Here is a 20756-nt window from a genome sequence, read left to right as displayed (position 1 = left end):
TTATTTATTTTTAACAGGATGCCAAAAACGCAGTGCTAGACAGATCCTCCATTTATACTCTGATGCTGCATTTTCATCTAGGTTTTCACCTCTCAAAAGGTCTCGAATGTCTTGAACTGTGTTCTATTCAAGTGTATTTCTTGTGGGATGCCAGCTGCTTTCCTGGCATTAGGCATGGACGTTGCTGCTAAATTATGCTCTCTAACACGGTTGCTGACATCTTGAATGCAATCTTTATAACCCTGACCCCCCATCTGAATTGAGAGGCATGTTGTGGATTATTCCTGTTCTGGCCCATTCTTTCTTGCTTTCACTTGTATTGTGTTAGATAACTGAACTAATTGCTGTGACTCAAAAATGTCACAACTTCGCATGTAGGGGCTTGCTATCTTCTTCCCAGACAACCAACATCATGAATAATGTTATATCAGCAAGGTTTGGAAATAAGCATGATTTTAAAATATTCTTTCTAACAGTGAAACAAGAGGTTATTTGAAAGATACCTCTTCTATTGTTTGCCTAATGAAAAATTTATATTGGCATATAAACATTTTGTACCTCTTGCTGCCAATCTTTTCAGGACTGCAATCCAAATCTGAAAAATCTGCCCTCTGTGAAATCAAAAAAGACTTTTTGCATAATCACCTACTGAAATGAGGGTGGTCAATAAATTCTGTTTGTGAATCTAATGATTTAGTCAAGTGCCCTCACCCCCTGAGATTAGCTGTGCTCTGCATACCTGAATTCTCCACACAGGCAGAGCTCTGAGCTTCCCTTCTGACCCAAGTGTGGAGAATATGGCTTTTCATAACACCTTCAGCAAAGAGTGCCTTGGAAGAGTAAAGAATATGACATACAAAGGAAACAAACGATTCATATTAATTGCAGTAATGCTTCAACATTTTGATGAGATTTGAATTTTAATGCTTGGACTACCCAAGATTTGCATTATGAAGAAACATACAATGTTCTTATCAGGGAGGATACCTGCAACTAACTTTCTTTTAAATGATTTAATACAACTTTCTTTTGTTTATAATTCCAGTTTGAAATCAAGAACATCTACAACCCCAAGCATCAATGCTCTTCAATATCTAATTTCACAGTTTTCTTAACACATATCTCATGTTATTTATTATAGTCAGTGTCACCCCAACACCTTTGTCTATTCTTGCTACATTTTAAATGGTTTAGCTGGCAAGACATCAATCATAAATCATGAAACATATTTTAACCTCAAGTAATGTCACTTTAGAAAGAAAACAAGTATTGTATGGACTAATTGGTTACATTACTCACATCTATAAGTGATAAATGCCTGTTCTGGAAAAGAAAAGGCATTTTTTGTTTGTTTGGTTGGTTGGTTGGTTTTTTATGTTGTTTGTTTTTTGTTGTTGTTGTTGTTTTTAAGTTTTGGTATATAGCAATAGACAGAAACAAAAATTTCAGTTTGTTTATGGCCTGGAGCAACACAGCTATTGATAAGTCCTGTACTTTTAATACAGGAAAGGCTCTTCAGAACTAAGCTTCATTGTTCAGAAATATATCCTTTGTTTCATCAAAGGAAAGTATATTTTTCCTGTTATATTTCAATCACTAGGTAAATGGAGAAATTATATAATTTTAGGAAAAACTGAATTCCCTCTTTTAGGGACAAAAAAGCCAGAATCAATGTTTTCATTTACTTAGTGTATTTTAAAGCTTCCCCTCCTGTAAGTTACCATATACAAATGTTTCATCAGTTGATCTTCTCTGAACTTAATTCTGATGCTATAACAAAACAAAGATATTTTTAAAATATGAACCCATATGTGAATTGATAATGCGATTTTCACTCTCTGGTGTTAAAGAACAACATTACATCAATAACAAACACACAATGAAGAATTATAAGGAAATTAAACATTCGGTTAAAAAGTGCAAAGCAAATATATTTGGGAAAGATGACAATCATTTCTATAATGAAATTTTAATTCAAAATAAAATAGATAATTTTACTTATTCCATCAGCTCAATTGTACTGACCACATTAACCAGGTGATGCTCATTTCATTTTACAGGTAATTTATTGCAACTGCAACACTGACTCTGAGATGGTTCACAAAAATAATTTACCTTAAGTAAACACCATTTGCCACTAATGATGGGGCAAAACAAACTTGCAGAGCATTTATGAACAGTAACATCTCTCTCTTTCAGTACACATTTGCAAACCGATCTCTGTTGTTTGCAGATGAATTAAGCATGGCTTGAAAAATCATTAAAGCCATCTGCTTTGATGAGAAAAAAAACGGCTGTGATCATTTTATTGCACTGACAGAGGCTAGGGACCATTTTACAATATTTTTTAGCATCATTTACCCTAAATTTGACATCCTGTCTAAAAAATGAGCAGTATTACCAGTTCTCATTGTGCCTATTTAGAACTGCATTCACAGAGAAGGCAGCTTACACAGGTGACTCAAGGTATTTGTTTTGCTCATCTCCAACAGATGGATGAGCCTGTTTTTCAGCCATTAAAATCTGTAGTTACAACAAACTAAATGTTTATGGGTCTTGTGGAAAGCTTAATCTTCTTCTGAAATGATAGGAGCTAATAAGCATAAAAATATCATCAGTGTTTTCATTACAAATTAGTTCCCATGGTCCATTTAAATATATATATATATTTTTTCCCCAGAATGCTCCACAGTTATTCAAAATGTAACAAACCAGTAGATTAGTATAGAAGTTTTTTACTATCCAAATACATACTTTTGAGACCAAATCTATCTCATTTATCTAGCAACTTCTAATAACTTTCAGAATCTTAATACTTCCTTTTTTCTAAAGCCTTATTTAAACTGTTTTCAGTAGATTTTGTCTCAAATAGCTTTCAACAGTATTTCTCTGACTGAATTCTACTATGAATGACTCACCTGAAACTCTCTACATTATTCGCAATTACAGCATTCCTCCACCATTAACACTGTCCTAGTCTGTATTTAGCTTTTCTATGACTGAATCTACTATATTTAGCAAACTTAGAAAAAAATGCTGATGATAAAGCGAAATGCCTTCTAACATTAAAGGAGCCATATTATGGTGTTTTTATCAATTACATAAGGAGAGTGGTGGATGCACCACTTAGAAAATGTCACTTTTTCCATTGGTATCCTAAACAGATACCATAGGCCACATAGGGACAGAGATAGGAACTGAGGAAAGAGAACAAAGAAGCAATCTGAGGCACCACAGAAATTCAGGGACAGACAAATGACTTTTTTTGGACCTAAGCTGGAAATCAGAAATACCTGGAAGTCTCTGGTGCTGTCACAGATAAAGGTACAAAGATATATGGCTACAGTTGCCAGCTTCACTCCTTGCACTGTTCCTGCTACAAACTCCTTTTGGTTTAAAGAGTTCTGTTTCTTAACATATTTATGGTGCTAGTCAGATGTCTTTTTGTTGTAACCATTGCACTCATTCCAGTCTTTTTGCACATAATAGACTTCACAGTCTCCTGATCACTCTAGAAAAAACAGGTGCTGAGTATTCCTTTCTGTACATCCATTGTAGTTAAAGAAGCTTGTGGAAGTAACTAAAAAAACTAACAAAGCACAACACAGTGTCAGGACTGATGGTTTTCAGTTTCTCCAGGTGACAATTTCGTTGGTCCAGTTTAAAACCATGTGTTTTTTGTGCCTTTTTTTTTTTTTTTTTTGTGACCATATCACTTCCTCCTGCAGTAGGTAAAAACATTCAAGCTTTTTTTTTTTTATTATTATTTCCAATTCTGATCTTCACAGTGTAGTAGAGAACTTCCTTACTATTAGGTCTGAAATTCATTATCTTTTGAATTTTATTCTATACATTACACTGATTAAATTATTTCCAGGAGTATTTTGATCAACTTCCATTTTGATAGTCATCTATCTTTGTGTCATCGTCCTTTGTCAGAATATTTTCATTCTTATGTTAAAGTTATGATTGTAAATACAAACAAGATAACCCAAAGATAATGTATAAAGGAATTCTACTACTAAACACTGTTGATCCTACTGTATAGTCTTTCAACATTCCCATTGCCATCTTTCCTTTCTTTACCTGCCTTAAAAATATTCTAAAAATCTTTATCATCTATGTCTTAATAATTGACCAATGTAGTTTCATAAGTTTTACTGTCTAACTTTTCTGTCTTAATGTACTGCTTTTTGGTGTCCTCGCTGATCACATTTTTAAAGGTTTTGACAACTTCTCATGCAGTCATAATGTATTTATTCAGATGATGATTTGTCCCAACGTAATGGACAACCATATCCTGAAAATATAGTCAGTATTCCCCTGTAGCTGCATGCAAACTGCTGCAAGGTTAGGTGGTTCAGAAAGATATAACAAATAAGGAGTCCTTGTTCATGTGTACCTGCCATTTATTCACTTATGACTCTCCAGTTCTCTTCCCTCCATTCTTAGTAATTTCTAAATATTCTCTAATCTCTACTCCGTCAATAACCCTTCAGCTCTAGTCACAGAACAATCCATTCCTCCTTGTCTTTCTTTCCACTCAGTCTACCTCTTTTCCCATTTGTTTCCCTCTTCAATATTCTCCAGGAAAGTATGCATACTCCTCTATTCATCCCCCACTTGCCAGTCCTCTGCCTTTCTCTTTTGGTCATAACATTCATGTGTTCTATGGATATCAAGAACCAGGTTCTAAAAATCAGTCAACATTTTGATAAAAGCTATTACATTTTCAGTACTTCTGGGATGCTTAGGTGCTTTTCCCTCAACCCCCACTGGAGCGATTTCTAGATAAAGTTAGTTTTCATAGGAGGCTGAATAATTAGTTTCTGTGTTTAATAGCAATACACTTCATTTAGGAATATCAGATCAATGCAAAAAGGAATATTTTTCCCATTTTGCAGCCATAGAACTTGAGTACAGAGAAATTAATACCACGGTCATCCCCGTAAAGTAAGTCAGGTAGGATCAGAATGGAAAGACAAGTCTCTGGGCAAAAGAGCATTTTGGGTCATTCATTTTTCCTAGACATCTGTAGCTCATTTGACAAATATTTTACAAAGATTTTAAGCATATTTTTCCATGATAAACAGTAAACAAAAGTCACCTATCTTCTTTCATACCTAGGTAGAAATATGTAGCATAGGAAAACCAATTACTCTGTTAAGTGTGAAAACATATTGCTTCTTTGATAACATCATGCAACCAAAGAGCCAACTGACAAGGAACAGAGCAAACCAACTGTATGCACTGGGTTAAGAGTTGAGCCCTTGGGCTCATTCATTTCTCGTCTTCTCTCAGATGGTTGACCTGTAATTGCCATCATTCTACCTTCCTGTCAGAGAAATATATCTGCTGATATACGTGATTTTTTGCAAGGTCCTACAAACACAATTCTGTTGTATTTCTAATGGTACAGAGGAACTAGAAAGAAATTACCAGAGATGCAATAGTAGCTGTTAAATCCTATTCAGTATCACCTGTGCAACCATAACAACTCAGTACTTAGTTCTCATTACCTATTCCATGCTACTTCTAAGAACGAAACATCATATTCGTATGGGAATATTTTCTCAATTACTCAGCAGTGTTTTTAAAGGCAGTTGGAAATTAAATAGAGACATTTTTAAAACAGCAGAATGTATATTGTATGAAAGAGTCACAGAGCAGACATCTCGGTGAGATAACCCATGTGCAATATTTTTCTATCACTAGTTACATAATTTCTATGAGCTTCTGTGATCAGGCATCTGTACTCCTTCAGTCACAGAGTTATGATGTTGATCCCTGAACATTTCAACCTGATCTTTAGGATTAACTGCTTCGATTGAGTCAAGTGCTTTGGATCAGATTTATCCAAAAGGTAACTTCTTTACATGGCAACTTCCTTTTAAAAACTTTTCAGGTAGTATCACATATATATACAAAACAATAAAGGCTTTCAAACTTAATTGAGGCAGAGAGTTCTTATGCAGGGTTTCAATGAGAAAAACTTAATCTCTTCACTGCTCTTCCACTGTTCAGCTAGTCCCTTTCAAATGAGCTTTTCTTTCATTCCCAAAATGAGATGCTGAAGGGAAGATAGAAACTGCACTGTAGTGAAAGCTTACCACCATTTTATATCAGAGATAAGATTAATAGGTTTACAGGAGAGAGTAGTTGTTCCCTATGTACAAGATGCAAATATACAATATACAGCATATAGTATACAAATAGCTTTACATGTATATTAGCTAATCTTATCATTTCTTTTCATCATCAATCAGTTAATATAGTTTCTTTTATATTCTGCTATTCTGCATAATATAAATATTCTGTACCCAAATTTATAGCCAGAGCCAACTTTTTCCAGCTGGTTAAGAGTTTAAGGAGCACTGCCAATACTTGCTGATTCACAAAGTCATGTTACTCATCCCCTCTTTGTCTGTCTCCCACATTTTTTCTACTCTTTTCTTTACTTTTCTCATCAGTGTTGTACAGAAACAGCAGTCTTTTATTTTATTTTATTTTATTTTATTTTATTTTATTTTATTTTATTTTATTTTATTTTATTTTATTTTTTTGTATATGTGTTCTGAAAAAAAATAGAGTTGATGGTTTTGATAATGACCACAATATGTCTCAAAATACATATTTCAGTAAAAATAAGAAACTTTTTTTGTCCACCCTCACATCCTCAGTGTTCTATACGAACAAGCAACTAACTGAAGTTTTATTTTATTTATGTTGAATGGGAGCCATACTTATTTCTAAAGAAACATCCAACATTTTCCTTCTTTGCATTCTTTTGCTCTTCACTTTTCCCAACACTTAGAGTTTTCATTGTGTGAATATGAAGGGAGAAAGAGCTGCAACCACAAGTGACAAACTAGAAAAAATTAGAAGCAACAACTGTAGGTTCCACAGTAAAGCTCACTATTTGAAAGTACATTACATCATTGCTATTTTTAGTGCAGAATCAAAAAACAGTTTCCAGACCCCACTTCACAAAATACTGCATAAATACATAGTAAAAGAAAGCTCTTACTTCAGAAATCTTACTAACTCAGGCCAACCTACTATGGACATCAGTGGAAATAGTCCTAATAATTTTGTTTACCTCCATGTTGGTTTTGGCTTAATCTATAATTTTTATTACAATGGCTGTAACTCACATATAAACCTCTAGAAAATGCAAAAGACTTTTCTGAGCACTGCTAAAACAAAACAAAAATAAAACAGCTGAGGATGTTTTCCCTATTTCACTTTAGGCAAGTAATTTAGGGATGTGCATTGCCAATGCTGCTTCTAAAGGTCAAATCAGAATAGCAAGGATTGGAGAATTGCACTGTCTATTGTCTCAGTGGTGAAACCCCAGTTTCTATCACAGGCCTATAGTAAGACATGAAATTAAAAAAAAAAAAAGTGAAATTTGCACCTACAGGAGGAATGGAAGTATAAGAGAATATGTTATCTGGACTGGCTTGTGGCTGGGATACAGGGCTCAGCACTTGACAGCATGCAAAATGAGCTGATTCATGACTGAACTATGGCACCTGCACCAGCCAAGTGGTTCCAGCAGTCAGTGCTAACTCAGAAAGGGGACATCACCTATCACGGGCGTGAGAAATACCAAACTCCACTGACTGTTTGGAGGAGCTGCTGGAGCAGAATTTTCACTGCAAACCAACAGAACTGATGCTTGAAGGACATGGATTTACAAGGGAGAGATTTACTCATCTTGTAGAAAAGCCCAATAGAACTGAACAGAAATTGTATGACACATTCTATGACGATGATTACAGTTATCCTATTTTTGAAAAAGATGTTTTTCAAAATCTATAAATAATATTTCCTGTTCTGTTACATTCAAAGGTTTTCCTAATACAGTAGAGCCAAGAGAAAGCCAATGGCTTCAACCCTGCTAAATTCTACAGGGATTTTCCATATGGAGAACAACTATTGTATTGAACTGTGATAAACCCTTAGGATTACTGTAGTCATTTGGCCATACCTACATATACAGTGCATTAAAATGCGCACAGTGCTCAGTGTTTTTCCATTCAAATTTGAAAAATTTAATAAGCTAGTCATTTCCTCTCTGAGAACTTTTTACCTCAGTAGATGATAGAGGTATGTTTCTGAGTAAAGAAACAGAAGGTAAAATTCTAGGAACAATTTTCTATCCAGTGACTCAAATGATTGAAATCAACAGTTTTCACATTTTTGTAAGTTTAAGGAAAAAATTGTCCTTAACAAAGAATCAGAAACCATCTCCTCTTTCTCTTACTCTGTCTCGGAACCTGAGATAATGTAATTCTTGGATGGCACTGATTTCTTTGCTATTGCATGAGAACAGAATTTGACCTTATAACTTATGAAACCCTGTTTTCAATGAAACTGCATTGGAGATGTTTTTATACAACGTTAATTGATGCTTATTGGAGGCTGAAGGGCTGATCTTTTAAAGTTGTGGTATCAGACATGTCTTGCTTGTGGGCCTTTGCAACATGACAGCAAGTACAAAGACTATTAAAATCTCTTTGTGAAAACACAGAAAAATCAATCCTCTTCCACAAGGAGGTGCCCTCCAGCACAATCAATACAAACTGGTACAATATCTTATGATGCTCCTCAGCTGCTTTAAACCTTTTTGCTCAGTAAAACTCACAAAGTGCTGTTGCCTTTCATCTCTGCTGGATTGTGCCAAATGAAGATGTATTTCTAAGTGAGTTGCAGGGGCAAATGCTGCCATCAGTTACAGGCATCCCCCACTCCCCTTCAAACAGCTTTAAATTCAACAAGGTTGTAAAGGACTGAATTCAGCTTGTATTTTGACCAGTAGAGTTAAAGAAGATGGATTTGTTTACTGCTTTGAGACTTTTCTTTCCTCCTTCAACTTTAATTATATTACAGGTTCTTGATGGAAATTTTTGTTCTTCATTGTGATTCTAGCATGCCAGAGAGACCAAAACCAACTGAATCTGAGTAATAAAAGTCAACAGATTTTCACCTGTCTTGTATTATTAATCAATGTTAATAGCTTTAATTACAAACCATTAGAAACAAACTTCTTCAAGAACTGTATGCCTTAATCAAGTGGATATCTATCAACTTATCTAACTTTGTTTTGTCTCTCTTTAGGATTGTTGTATGCCGGTCACCACACTTTTAACTCACAGCTTTGGAAAACTTCTGCAGTAATATTCTAGAAATCAAAGATGTTCCCTAGATCACTGTGAACCCTGGACAGGATAAATGGAGCTATTTGGTTCCTACTGCCTATCATCTAGTATGATCAGTTTTATTTTCTTCTAAGTATTCCTTGAAAATAAACACCACAAAGACCAGAGTGATAAAAAGATCTAGGTTTACGCCTGCAAAGTGTTAGAGAGAGGAAAACACTCTACTAGCCTAGGACAAGATCTCTGCACATATATTTAATTTAAAAAGACCCTTAGTAGGCTTGTTAAGTGAAAAAGTGGAAAAAATAAACAGTATTCTCCGTCCTTGTGCTGTATTTCTTTACGCAATGAAACACCAAACTCCATGACTGAAACCAAATCCCATAAAATCTTGTCTAAACAATCAAATCAAAATCCCTTTTATGGAAATTAACATTTTGTGAGAAGAAGAGAAAACTCAACCAAATAAGCAGCTGTATGACACTGTACATTAGCTTTTCAGCCTTATGAGAACAGAGTTTATGTTCTGGTGTTAGGTGTAAAAGCAAACAAATTTTGAGGCAAAGAAAGGTCATTGTGATTTGGCTGCATCACACAGTAGATCTTTAACCTCTGTTTTTATAAGCAACTAAATTGATTTATTAAAAATAAGAGTGAAAAACAAATGGTTATCCTGAATTCTCCTCCTTTATGTGTAAAATCTATGCAAATGCAACAGGACCTGATTAATGAATCAGAGAATGGTGTTACTTATTATTGTTCCATCATTCCTTTGACTCTACAAAATACCTTAGCAACAAATGAAGTTGTAGGAGGACAGAGCAACCTTCTAGTAAATACAGAGTATGTCTGATGTGCAAGCACTCTGATTGATCTTTTCTCTTTTTAAGTTTACAAATTCTCCAAAAACATTAAAATCATTCTTTTCAGTTGAGCTGCCATTAGGGGGGCATCTCCCAACAACAGTCTTCCAGAACTCAGGGATCAGACAATATGTCAGATGCCAAAATGTCTTGTGGGCATTTCCAATTAAAGTAGGACTAAAGATGAAAGTAGAGCACTTGGATCCCAGAACTGCTTGCCTCACACAGTGACATGAAACTGCTGCTCAACTAAAACATGGCAGATTTCCATAGGAAAATCCATAGGATCTTTCTCTTCCACTGAGTTCCTGCCAGCTATTTTGATGTCCAGTTTAAGAAAGAGTCCACGAAGCTACATCTGCAGGACTGCTAAATTCCACAGCAGACAGCCAAGGTCAGGCTGGGATTCAGTGCAGGAGCTTTGCCTAAATGAATTGCTGCTCACAGGGATCACATAGCCCCCATTAGAATAATTCCCTAAAGATTCTTTGTGTGGAGAAGTAGGAAAATGCATCTAGTGCTCAGCCACTGAACTGGATGACGCTGGATTCAGCTCTAGATCCAATGAATCTTAGTATGACCATTCCTCATGCATATCTCCTCAGTTTGTAAATATAATGCAGGAAAATACTTTCTGAACCCACAGTATTGTCAAGAAATATTGTTTAACTCTGAGTACAGTTAGGAAGCTTACAGCTGTTTAGGAATATGGAGAACTTCACGTAATTGCTTATCTTTTTCATAGAAGTATAGAGTCATTTAGCTTGGAAAAGGCCTTCAAGATCACCAAGGTCAACTGCCAGCCTGACCTACCAAGGCCCATCACTAAGCCATATCCTTTAGTGACATGTCTACACATCTCTTAAATACTTCCAGAGATGGGTACTCCACCACTTCCTCAGGCAACCCATTCCAGTGATGGTCAAGTCTCTCTGTGAAGAAATTCTTCCTAATGTCCAAACAAAAGCTCCCCTGGTGCAATTTGAGACCATTTCCTAATGACCTATCACTTGTCACCTGAGAAAAAAATGACAAAAACCTTTTTCACAGTGTCTATCTCCAAAGTACACAACTGACCTCAACTCAACTGAGCTTTAGTGACCTTTAGTAAGATAATAACTTTACTAACTAGACCTAACCTACCCTACTCTATCTAATTCTACTACCCTAGAATAACTTTGCACCTGACTGAAGGTTAATCATGGACAGAAACACATGCTAGGAAAGGAATCAGATGATTCCACCATCTCTGATGCAAACATAATTTTACACTTCTCTTGCAATTTTACAGTGTATTAGTATCACAAAATAGTCAATATTTCATTAGAAAGCTGCGTTTAAACTATATACTTTATTTCTTCTCAAACATGCAGCCTTAAATATAACCTTAAACCCACTTATTATTATTCTTTTTTCTTTCAGTCTTGTCAAGATATTTTATTTTGCAGTTCTCGGTGGAAGTTTTTTTTATTATTATTATTATTTTATTGTTATGCAGAAAATAGCAGCAAATAAATAGATTGTCTTATACCAGTAACAGAAATTTATTAAATGTTCTTCCCCTCACAACTGCTTTTCAGTCTTTTCCTAATTTTCAATTCCATTTTGAAACTGGACAAAGGAGAAAGAAAAAGTTTTATGTTTATTATTCTGTTATACATCAGTGCAGTTCTTACTCTCATCTTTTTTCTAGAGATCTGACTTGTCAGTTTAAGTCCTCCTTAATACACTTCGGTATTGTCTCACCAAAATTTAGCCTGCATACTCCCTTTCTAGGACAATGAGACTGGCTGCTTCTAAAATTGTGTACAGTTTTATTAGTAGATTTTATGTACTGGGAGGAGCTTACTCTTGTTTTTTGCTTTTTTTTTTTTCCCCCCTAAATATGTCAGACTGGAATAAAAAAAAAAAAAGAACACTAAGTTGTACCTTACAGCTTCAGGATGGCAGGATCATTAATGACATCTCTTAATAGAAACACTTATATATTAATAATGTATACATTAATTACATGGCTATTATATAAAGTGCCTATAGAGTCTATGTACATGAATAGTATCCATGTAGTAAATCACAAAGCTATATGTCAGCTATAATTATCCATGCATTTTTAACTTTTTTCTTCCTGCTCCACTGGGCAGCCTCACATCATTCCAGCATGCGGGATAACAATTTTTTTTCCCCCCAGTAAAATTTCCCTCCTTTTCCAACAATGTCTAGAGTTTCATTTCAAAATTACAACAGACTACTGATCAAAATAGACTAATTTGGTTAAAGCTCAGATTCTCCTTATAAACAGCTTTTCTCAATCCAGAAGACCATTTAGAATGTGATAACTGACGTCTTAGTGAGCTTTTAGACACTGAGATTTTCAGATAGCTAAAATACAATTTTAAGTTGTCAAAGCCTGCATTCTCAAGGCATTGTTAAAGCTTCTAATATTTTATCTTGATAAATTTCTAAGATGAGGTGGTTATTTCTGAGTCCTTCCACAGAAAATAGATGATAGTACAAAATATAGAAGTCTCAAAAGCCCAACTTCTTGCAGATATAAGGTTTCTTCCTTCCTACTGTTTGCTCACTTCCACAGCTGCAACACAAAGGCTAAAGGCTTGGACAGGTCTACTACTGAGGAACCACCAGATTTTCTGAGACACCATGGGCAACCCATGACAAGACAGATTCAAGATCATCATTATTGTTTTAACAACACAGAGAAAGAAAACAGTTGGAGATAACTTCAACCACATTAATTTAGTTTCTGGAAAATGTTTAGGCAAGAGACGAATCATCAGCTTATATCTGATATCTGAAATCATTGATAACTTTTCCTGAAAGAAACATTTAAATATATGTGTATGTACAAATACTAGCTAACACATCTTTGCTGCCTCTCTAACCACTCTACCTCATCCACTTTCAAATCCTTTGTCATAACTTGAGAATTTCTGACACAGTGTGAAATGTCTGACAGATTTCATAGGCAGACAAATGATTAGACCCATGCTATTATTTAAAAATTTCTAAGCATGCTACAAATAGTTTTTGTTTTGTTTTGTTTTGTTTTGTTTTGTTTTGCAGCATATGAGGCACAGAGAAAATATATGATGCTATGAGAATGTTGCTATAAAAGCCGTTTTTTTATTTTTTGGGGGGAAGCTGTAGAATGTACCTGTTCCTTCACAAATAAATGGCATGGTAATAACAAGCAGTATAGGCATGAGTAATACATCTCCTTCACATTTATGTCAATAAAAACATTATACCACACTGCTCTATGATGTATTCTATAATTGTGGCATTGCAACAACTGCATACAGTAAAGAGTGGGTTACAGGTTTCAGCTTTAAATCTTAATTCCATCTTTCTAACAACAAGAATCAAGAAAAATATTAAGAAGCTTGTTAGTTATTGGATTTTTTAGGGGAAGATGATTTTTTACTCATAAAGCAGAGTCTTGAAAATAAATAAATAAATAAAATAAAGAATGCTATCCCGTACCCATAAAAAAAAAAAAAAAAGACACCACTGGACTGGATGACTGGACCGGCTTGCTTTTCTTGGTATGTATAAACCCCTCTAGATCCCTTTTTTCTGCAATACTATTGCTGTTTATGTACCGATTCCCATATTCGGTTTTATCATAGCAATAAAGAGATGAGGGTTTTAACATGCTGAATATTTACTTTAATGTATCTGGCCAAACATTCCACATAGGTTTATTCTTATTAGCAAATTTGAGACCATTTCATACAAATTCTTGCTGGTTTGAGTTACATATGTCTCCACATAGAATGAGATCCTGGATATACAGTACAGCAGAAGCTGTGCTCGTCTGATGCCCCAGAATTAAAGATCTCTGAACAAGACATTTTGAGCTGAATTTTACTTCTCATTAGTTACAATTTACACCTTGCAATTGCCAATTTGCAGCAATACTGAGAACTTTAATCTACTTTTCTTATGCTTAATGCTCTCAGGAGTCTTACTTTGCCCTTCCCTACAGGATACAGACATATACAACACAATGTTCTTTTAGTGTATGGAACTGCTGTCTTTCAGGGCTTGCACGAGAATTCAGCTCACACTTGCTATGACATTTTGGACTGATACCATTCTGGGACAATGAGTCAGCAGGTCACACTTCTATAGCTAGATACACATATATACATCTTCAGAAATACAGACTTCCCATTAGAGTTTATGCACAAGGTCATCCCTGAGCAACACTTAAATCAGCCAAATAAACCTGCCTCTTGTCTTCCAAAAATATTACTAACTGAAGACACTACGCACAGTATATCCAGAGCTTTTTCTTCTGGGTCTCTTGCTGTCTGTATTTGTCATAATCATCCCATCAAAATCCAAACCATTTTGCCATAAGAAATCTGTGTATGGATCCGCACCTGCTTTCAAAGAGTCAGATGCACTGGTCTGTTGATACAATTGATATAAATGCATGAAGTCACCTAAGGTTTTAAGCAAGAGTCCAAGTCTGATGAAATTAGGATATGTACTGCTTAATGTTATCTGTTGAGGATGGAACTTAAAGCATTATGGAATATGTTATTGATAAAGTTAGAGGTAATATGAGAAGAGAAAGACATTCATTAGTGTTTTCTTCTCTCCTTATTTTGGGGGAGGAGGGAGGTTATAATTTCTGAGTCCTGCTTCAATTCTATATGTTACTAAACAGCCTTAGCTCGCTCTATGCAAAAACGCCATGCAGAGAGAAAACATCATGGTGAAATGTTAGGTGTTAAGTAGCAAGAATACAGAATGAACCTATTACTCACCAATTAGTCTTTTTTTTTTTTCCCTTGTGTTTTTTTTTTTTTTGAAAGACACAAAGTTCCCAGTCAAATACAAAAGTGGCAATGTTTCTCTTCTTCCTTTAAAAATAACCCTGATCCCAATATCAGCAGCTTAGTAATCATGTGCAAGTTGACAATAGCCTTTTGTAAAGGAGATGTTTGCTAGACAAGGAAAACAAATCCTAGAGACAAGGTTCAGATTTACAGATTTTGTGTTGAAACACACAAACTACTTCATCCAGTTTTGTTATATACTCTTTTTAGTAAAATCACAGGAACCCCGCAAAAAAAATGCAGGATACAGGGCACCGTCTTGAACCAACTGAAGTTTGTGCTTCTGTTTCAAATAGTACTCACTCATACCAAGTCCTCTTCTGTAGCCAAAGGTCCATCTGTCCTGGGATGGACACCATCAGTGTTTAGAAAGACATTATGAGAACAGGGTGACTCAAGCAGATCCTCTGAGGGGCTGACAGGCTCTGTGTTAGGGACTCCTCGATTTGGAAAGTTGAACTTACCATTGTAACCAAGAATCACTGTTGGCCATTTCTTCCATGATTATTTCTAAACAATTATTCTTAACTCATTTAGGTTTTGTGCCACCCCAAATAGCTTATGTCAATAAATTTCACAAATTAGTAGTTGTGCCATGTGATAAAGTACCTCCTTTATTTTCTTTCAGTGCCTGAACTGCATTTTTCTTTCTATTGCCCCCCAGTAAATTCTTGTTATGAGACTTGGTATATTATGATTCCCTGTTTCTCTCCAAACATTTCATAATGCTGTAGACCTTGATTTTCATCCCTTCTCAACTATCTGTCCCGAGGCAAATCGTTTTATGTTTCTGCAAATTCACAAACCATTTGCAAGTCTTACTCAATCTTGTGAAGTCTCTCAGTATCTTTCTAGCTCTCCCATGAGGTGAGATGTCATGATCAGAGCTGTAGAAGTGGCCAGACGGACAAGAGAAGTGACATATGGAACTGCTTTCCTGGCATTTAGATGGCATAAAGAAGTTAATAAGCCAAGTTTAGCCTTTGGAATAGGTTTTTACCACAGCCATGCTGTGTCACTTACCAGTCAATAAAGATTATATAAACTACTCAGTTTAATGGATTGCATAGTTCCAGGAACTGACCTTTCCTTTTGGGGTCTTGTTTCTTCAGTCACTAAGGATAGATTCACAAAGAAACTTTAGGTACTGTGAAGCATTAAAGCATCTATCAGATAGTATGTTACTGAGTAGAATATTCCTCTCTATATTAGGAAGAATAAAACAACAAAACTCAAATTCATAAAGCTTGAATCTTGAGGGGGTACATGGAAGCACTGCATAAAACTAAGAGCCCTATTCTAAGAGTAGACATCTATTCTGGGCTCCATGGACTGCCTTAACTCCTATAAGCAACCTCCTGCAGGCCATGCTGAAACTCTTTCTTTAAATTCATAGTATAAAGGTTCTTCTTCACTTTATTTCTCTGTAGATGTAGACCTAGGTTTTCACTCATTTTGTGTCTTTCTCCCACATTTCATTCTCAGAGGAAGCAGAGAAGCCCTGGGTCAGTTGACCAGCATTTGAAAGAGTTTTTGGAGGCCTTTAGATAACCTAATAACTTATGTCTAGGCTCCCAGAGCCTTATAATATGGAGCAGAGCAGTGGCAGAAATTCCTTTGACAGTCTAACCTTTGTGGGCACATCTGCAATGTACCTGAAATTTGCTAGTCCAGAGAATGGCTGTAAACTTAGTGCGCTCGAGATATCTGCATGTCCACATAGTCTTTAAAAACAGCTGGGAAAGCACTCTGACCCTACAGAAACCTGCTACCTTTGCAGAGACCAATGCTAAGCCACCTATAGCAGAGATACCTGGCACATGCAGTCTGCCAGCATTGGACACAAAATGTCACTGTAAGAGTTAAAGAGATGCATAGAGCTCTACCGCAGACAGCTTTGTACCAATAAATAAATAAATAAATAAAAATTGTGTTGTCTACACCAGGAGAATTAAGAACACATTTTTTTTCACTTAATCTTTTTTTTTTTTTTTTATTGGTCTTAAGCTATTCCCCGGCTTTTATTCATTTGCATATCTTTCTCAATAATGTAACAAGTGAAAGTATCCTATGTAGATACCACACCTAAACAGGCATACACATTACTAATAACAAGTATTGGATTCTGTTAGGATAAAGCTACTTAGCTGACTTCAAGGAAACCAAAATGATTTACACCAGCCTACAATCTGACTCATTATCTTTTTTTTTTCTTTTTTTTTTAAATATATATATATATATATAGTAGGACAATAAAGTCACTGCGTTTATAGCCCAGAACACTCTCTGTATATGCCAATATCTTGTTTGCTTTTTTAACAGCTGCCAAACACTGTGCAGATGGTTTTACTAAATTATCAGCAATCACTCCAAAGGCAGTGCTGATATTCCTGTCCTTGGGGCTGAACAACACACCCCTGGTGCAGCTCTGTTGGTGCAGCACATTTGGCCCACTGACCACAAAGTGTACTGCCTCCAATTACCTCCTCTCTTCCTCTTATCTCAGTTTACTGACTCTGTACTTATCATGGTCCCTTACTTCCTTATCTAAAACTCTGCAATCATCCTCCAGGTCCCCTAATGTAGCTCATGATTTGACTCCTGTTGTTCTCATCTAATATTATTGTCCCTTTCTGCATTTTACTTTCTCTCTTCCTTTTCCTGAAGCACTCCCACAAGCACTGGGGTCTTAAAAGTCATTACTGTTCACAGAGTTTATTAGTTTCCATCATTTCTTATGATTCTCCTGCAGCATGTCTTTCAAGTAATTATCTCTGTGATTTACTATATTGGTCATACAGCCTCCTCCTTCCTGTACTAATCAGTTCTGGATTAGCTACTTGGTAGGGCTGGATTGTCACCAACAGGCTTTTACCCATTTCTGTGCCTCACCCACTGGGATCATGCTTCCTCTGGCCTTCTACACGGACACAGACCTCACCAGGCCTCCCAGGGCACATTCACCAGCAGCCTTAACTGCATATTTGAGCAGAGCTCTAGCTCTGAGGAGCTGGTGCCTCTGCAAAACCACCTCCTTCTGCTGCTGTTTGGGCTGTGCAGCCATATGCCACTTTCCGGGCAAAACTGACTGAAAGCCACTGTAGAGAGAGCCCTTTGTGGTACATCTGAAACACTCAACTCTCTGTACCTGAGCTTCTATAAAGTGTTCCTGTTCTAATGAGTGCAGTGTTAGCTAAAATATTGGGGGTGAGTGAAGAATTGGTTTATAATATCTTCAGATGGATCAGCTGCATCCTACCGTGGAGGGGAGGGAAAAAAACAAACAACAACAACAACAACAACAACAAAAAAAAACAGTGAGATCATGCCTACTCATTGTTTTCTGGGGCTCTTGAAGAAAATGAACTGGCATAGCCTGCAGTGCAGATCACATAGCAAACATGCTATTTTGGACCGTAACCATTTACCTGGTTATTTGGAGTATGGAAAGAGGCACAGAAAGGCATTTCTTCTGCAACAAAACAAACCCAGGCTACTAGCAAACTAGTAAAAATAAAAAGAATACGAATATCAATGGCTGTAATAATTTCCCTGCTGTGGAAAAAGCATGGACATGGGCAGAAATGCCCAGACAACTTTGCAAAATCAAAGACAGAATTATGGATCACCAAATTCAAACACCTGACTGTGACCCTGTCTCAGGGGTACCTTCCTGTAATGTTTAATAACATTAGGATGCTCAATTCAAAACAAAACAAAACAAAACAAAACAAAAAACAACTTCAGAGTAGGCTGTGTATTGCTGAGGTCAATCCAATGACTTCAGTATCCTTCAGTAAGGACAACACAGCAGCAGTATTAAAGATGTCATACATTTCTAGGATAAATAATGCTGTAGTCTTGGAGAACATCATGTTTATCTACCCCTTCTTTTGGTGATTTTTGGTGTGTCATTTTCACACACAAAAATAGTTCTTTGGGAAAATGTCAATGAGATTCTTCATAGGAATTTTCAGACTCTTATATAACAAGATGGCAGAAATATTTCCTTCCCACAGAAATTAAATTGGTATTCAAGGAGAATCAAATATTTCAACCTCCTGAAGCAAGAGATAAAGTTAACTTTATCTACCTACACAGTCATGAAAGCTGTGTGGTAAGCTACAGCCCTTTGCAGATGTACTTATGATTCTTAGGGATCTAACAGATATCCTCCGGGTAATCTTGTAGTTTTAAAATGCTCCTGCCCCTACCTAGCTTTCCATCCCTCCCCCTCTGCCACAAATTACCACTCCTGTAGCAGAAGCAACAGAAGATGATGCACTGAAGTTCTTTCTCCATAAGAGAACAAGGAGAGGAGGGTGCATTTATGTATCACAGATGCTCCAGTTCTCACCCTGGTACCTTAGTAAAATGAATACAGGGGACTCTGAGGTACTGGCACCTGCTCATAGCTGCTACTCCCTTTTCGAGCAGAGAAGCCTCTGGTAAATAAATAAATAGATTGGAGTGATGATTCTTAGAGTGTAGGATACCACATTAATTAAGACTCCCAAAACATCTTTGAAGGAGATTATTTGGAGAAGTCCTTGGTGCTATTAATGTGAGCACTGAATAGGGTTGTTCATGATTGCTATTACCTGTAATACATAAATTGAAGCTAATGCGCTCCAGAGAAGAAAGTATAGCCATTAACGATTCTGAGATTTCATCATACCTTTTGCACACATTGATCTATTTCCTGCTATTAAAAAGAAAATAAACAAAACAAAACAAAAGGCAAAAATATTTACTAGATATTATCCTGTGATGTTGGACTTGCAGTTCAAACCAGTCAGATGTCAAGGGGCAATAAATCTCTAAGAATTAACCCCTGGGAATGGTCCTAGGTATCTGGGAATCCCAAAGAAGAAAAGATCCTAAGCAAAGGGCTTTTCACAGAGAACATTGGAGAAAATGTTCCTATACCCCAATTTGTCCTCACTAGCACAACAGCTAACTGTGAAGTAAAGCAGACAGATTTGGTCTGAAAAGTGTATGAACTTCATGCTTTTAGAAAATATAATGTTAACATTTGCACTGTAGTTGATGTACAGCAAAGTTACACTGGTGACCTTGGAGAGTAAAGGCTTATGGAAAGCCATATTCCTAAACCAAAATTTGTGCATTGCCATACCTAAAACTGTAATCTTAACTCTCTTAAATGGATTGAAGTTTCTCTGCCAAGTCCTTATCTATTTGTACTTCTTCAGTTTCTGGTGCAACTGAACTGTCACAGTGGAGAAAAAAATTTCCAAGCACTTCAGCCATCCCTCCGCGCATGGGTCTTGCAGTGATGCCTCCTAGATGTGCTTCACAGTAGCGCTACTTCATGCTGCTCACAACTATGGGCAGTAAATGCACACAAGCAAGCATGCACAATCTAACTCCAGAACAGTTGCTCCTAAAAGAGATGTGAAGCCTGTCTTTCTTCCTTCTGCAGGTACAGCTTGAAAACAAACAAACAAAAAAAAACAACCAACCAAAAGCACCCCTCCCCTTAACCCCAAACACACACAATCAAATTCAGTAGGGCATTAAAATGCTCTGTGAAAATGTGTATGTGTTTCTAGTTGGAATCAATCCTTCTCTAAATTTACATAGTCCACCCTCCTCCCTTTTGTTAGTCAAATACAATGCTTTGACAACCTAAATACCAGCTATAACATATAGCTATAATATACCTACTAGTGAATTGTATGTACTCATCACCTTTCTCTCTTCTTTTTTTTTTTTTTTTTGGGGGGGGGGGTGAGGGGTGAGGGCTTACATTTTGTGGGATGCTTTTCTAGGCACTTTTCTAGGAACAGACAATTGTCATCTCTTCTTCCAAAAGAAGAACCTTACTTCAATGGCCAATC

The sequence above is a fragment of the Anser anser genome (genome assembly GCF_964211835.1).
Source record: "Anser anser genome assembly, chromosome: 2".
Classification (NCBI taxonomy): Eukaryota; Metazoa; Chordata; class Aves; order Anseriformes; family Anatidae; genus Anser; species Anser anser.
This window is presented reverse-complemented; position numbering follows the sequence as displayed.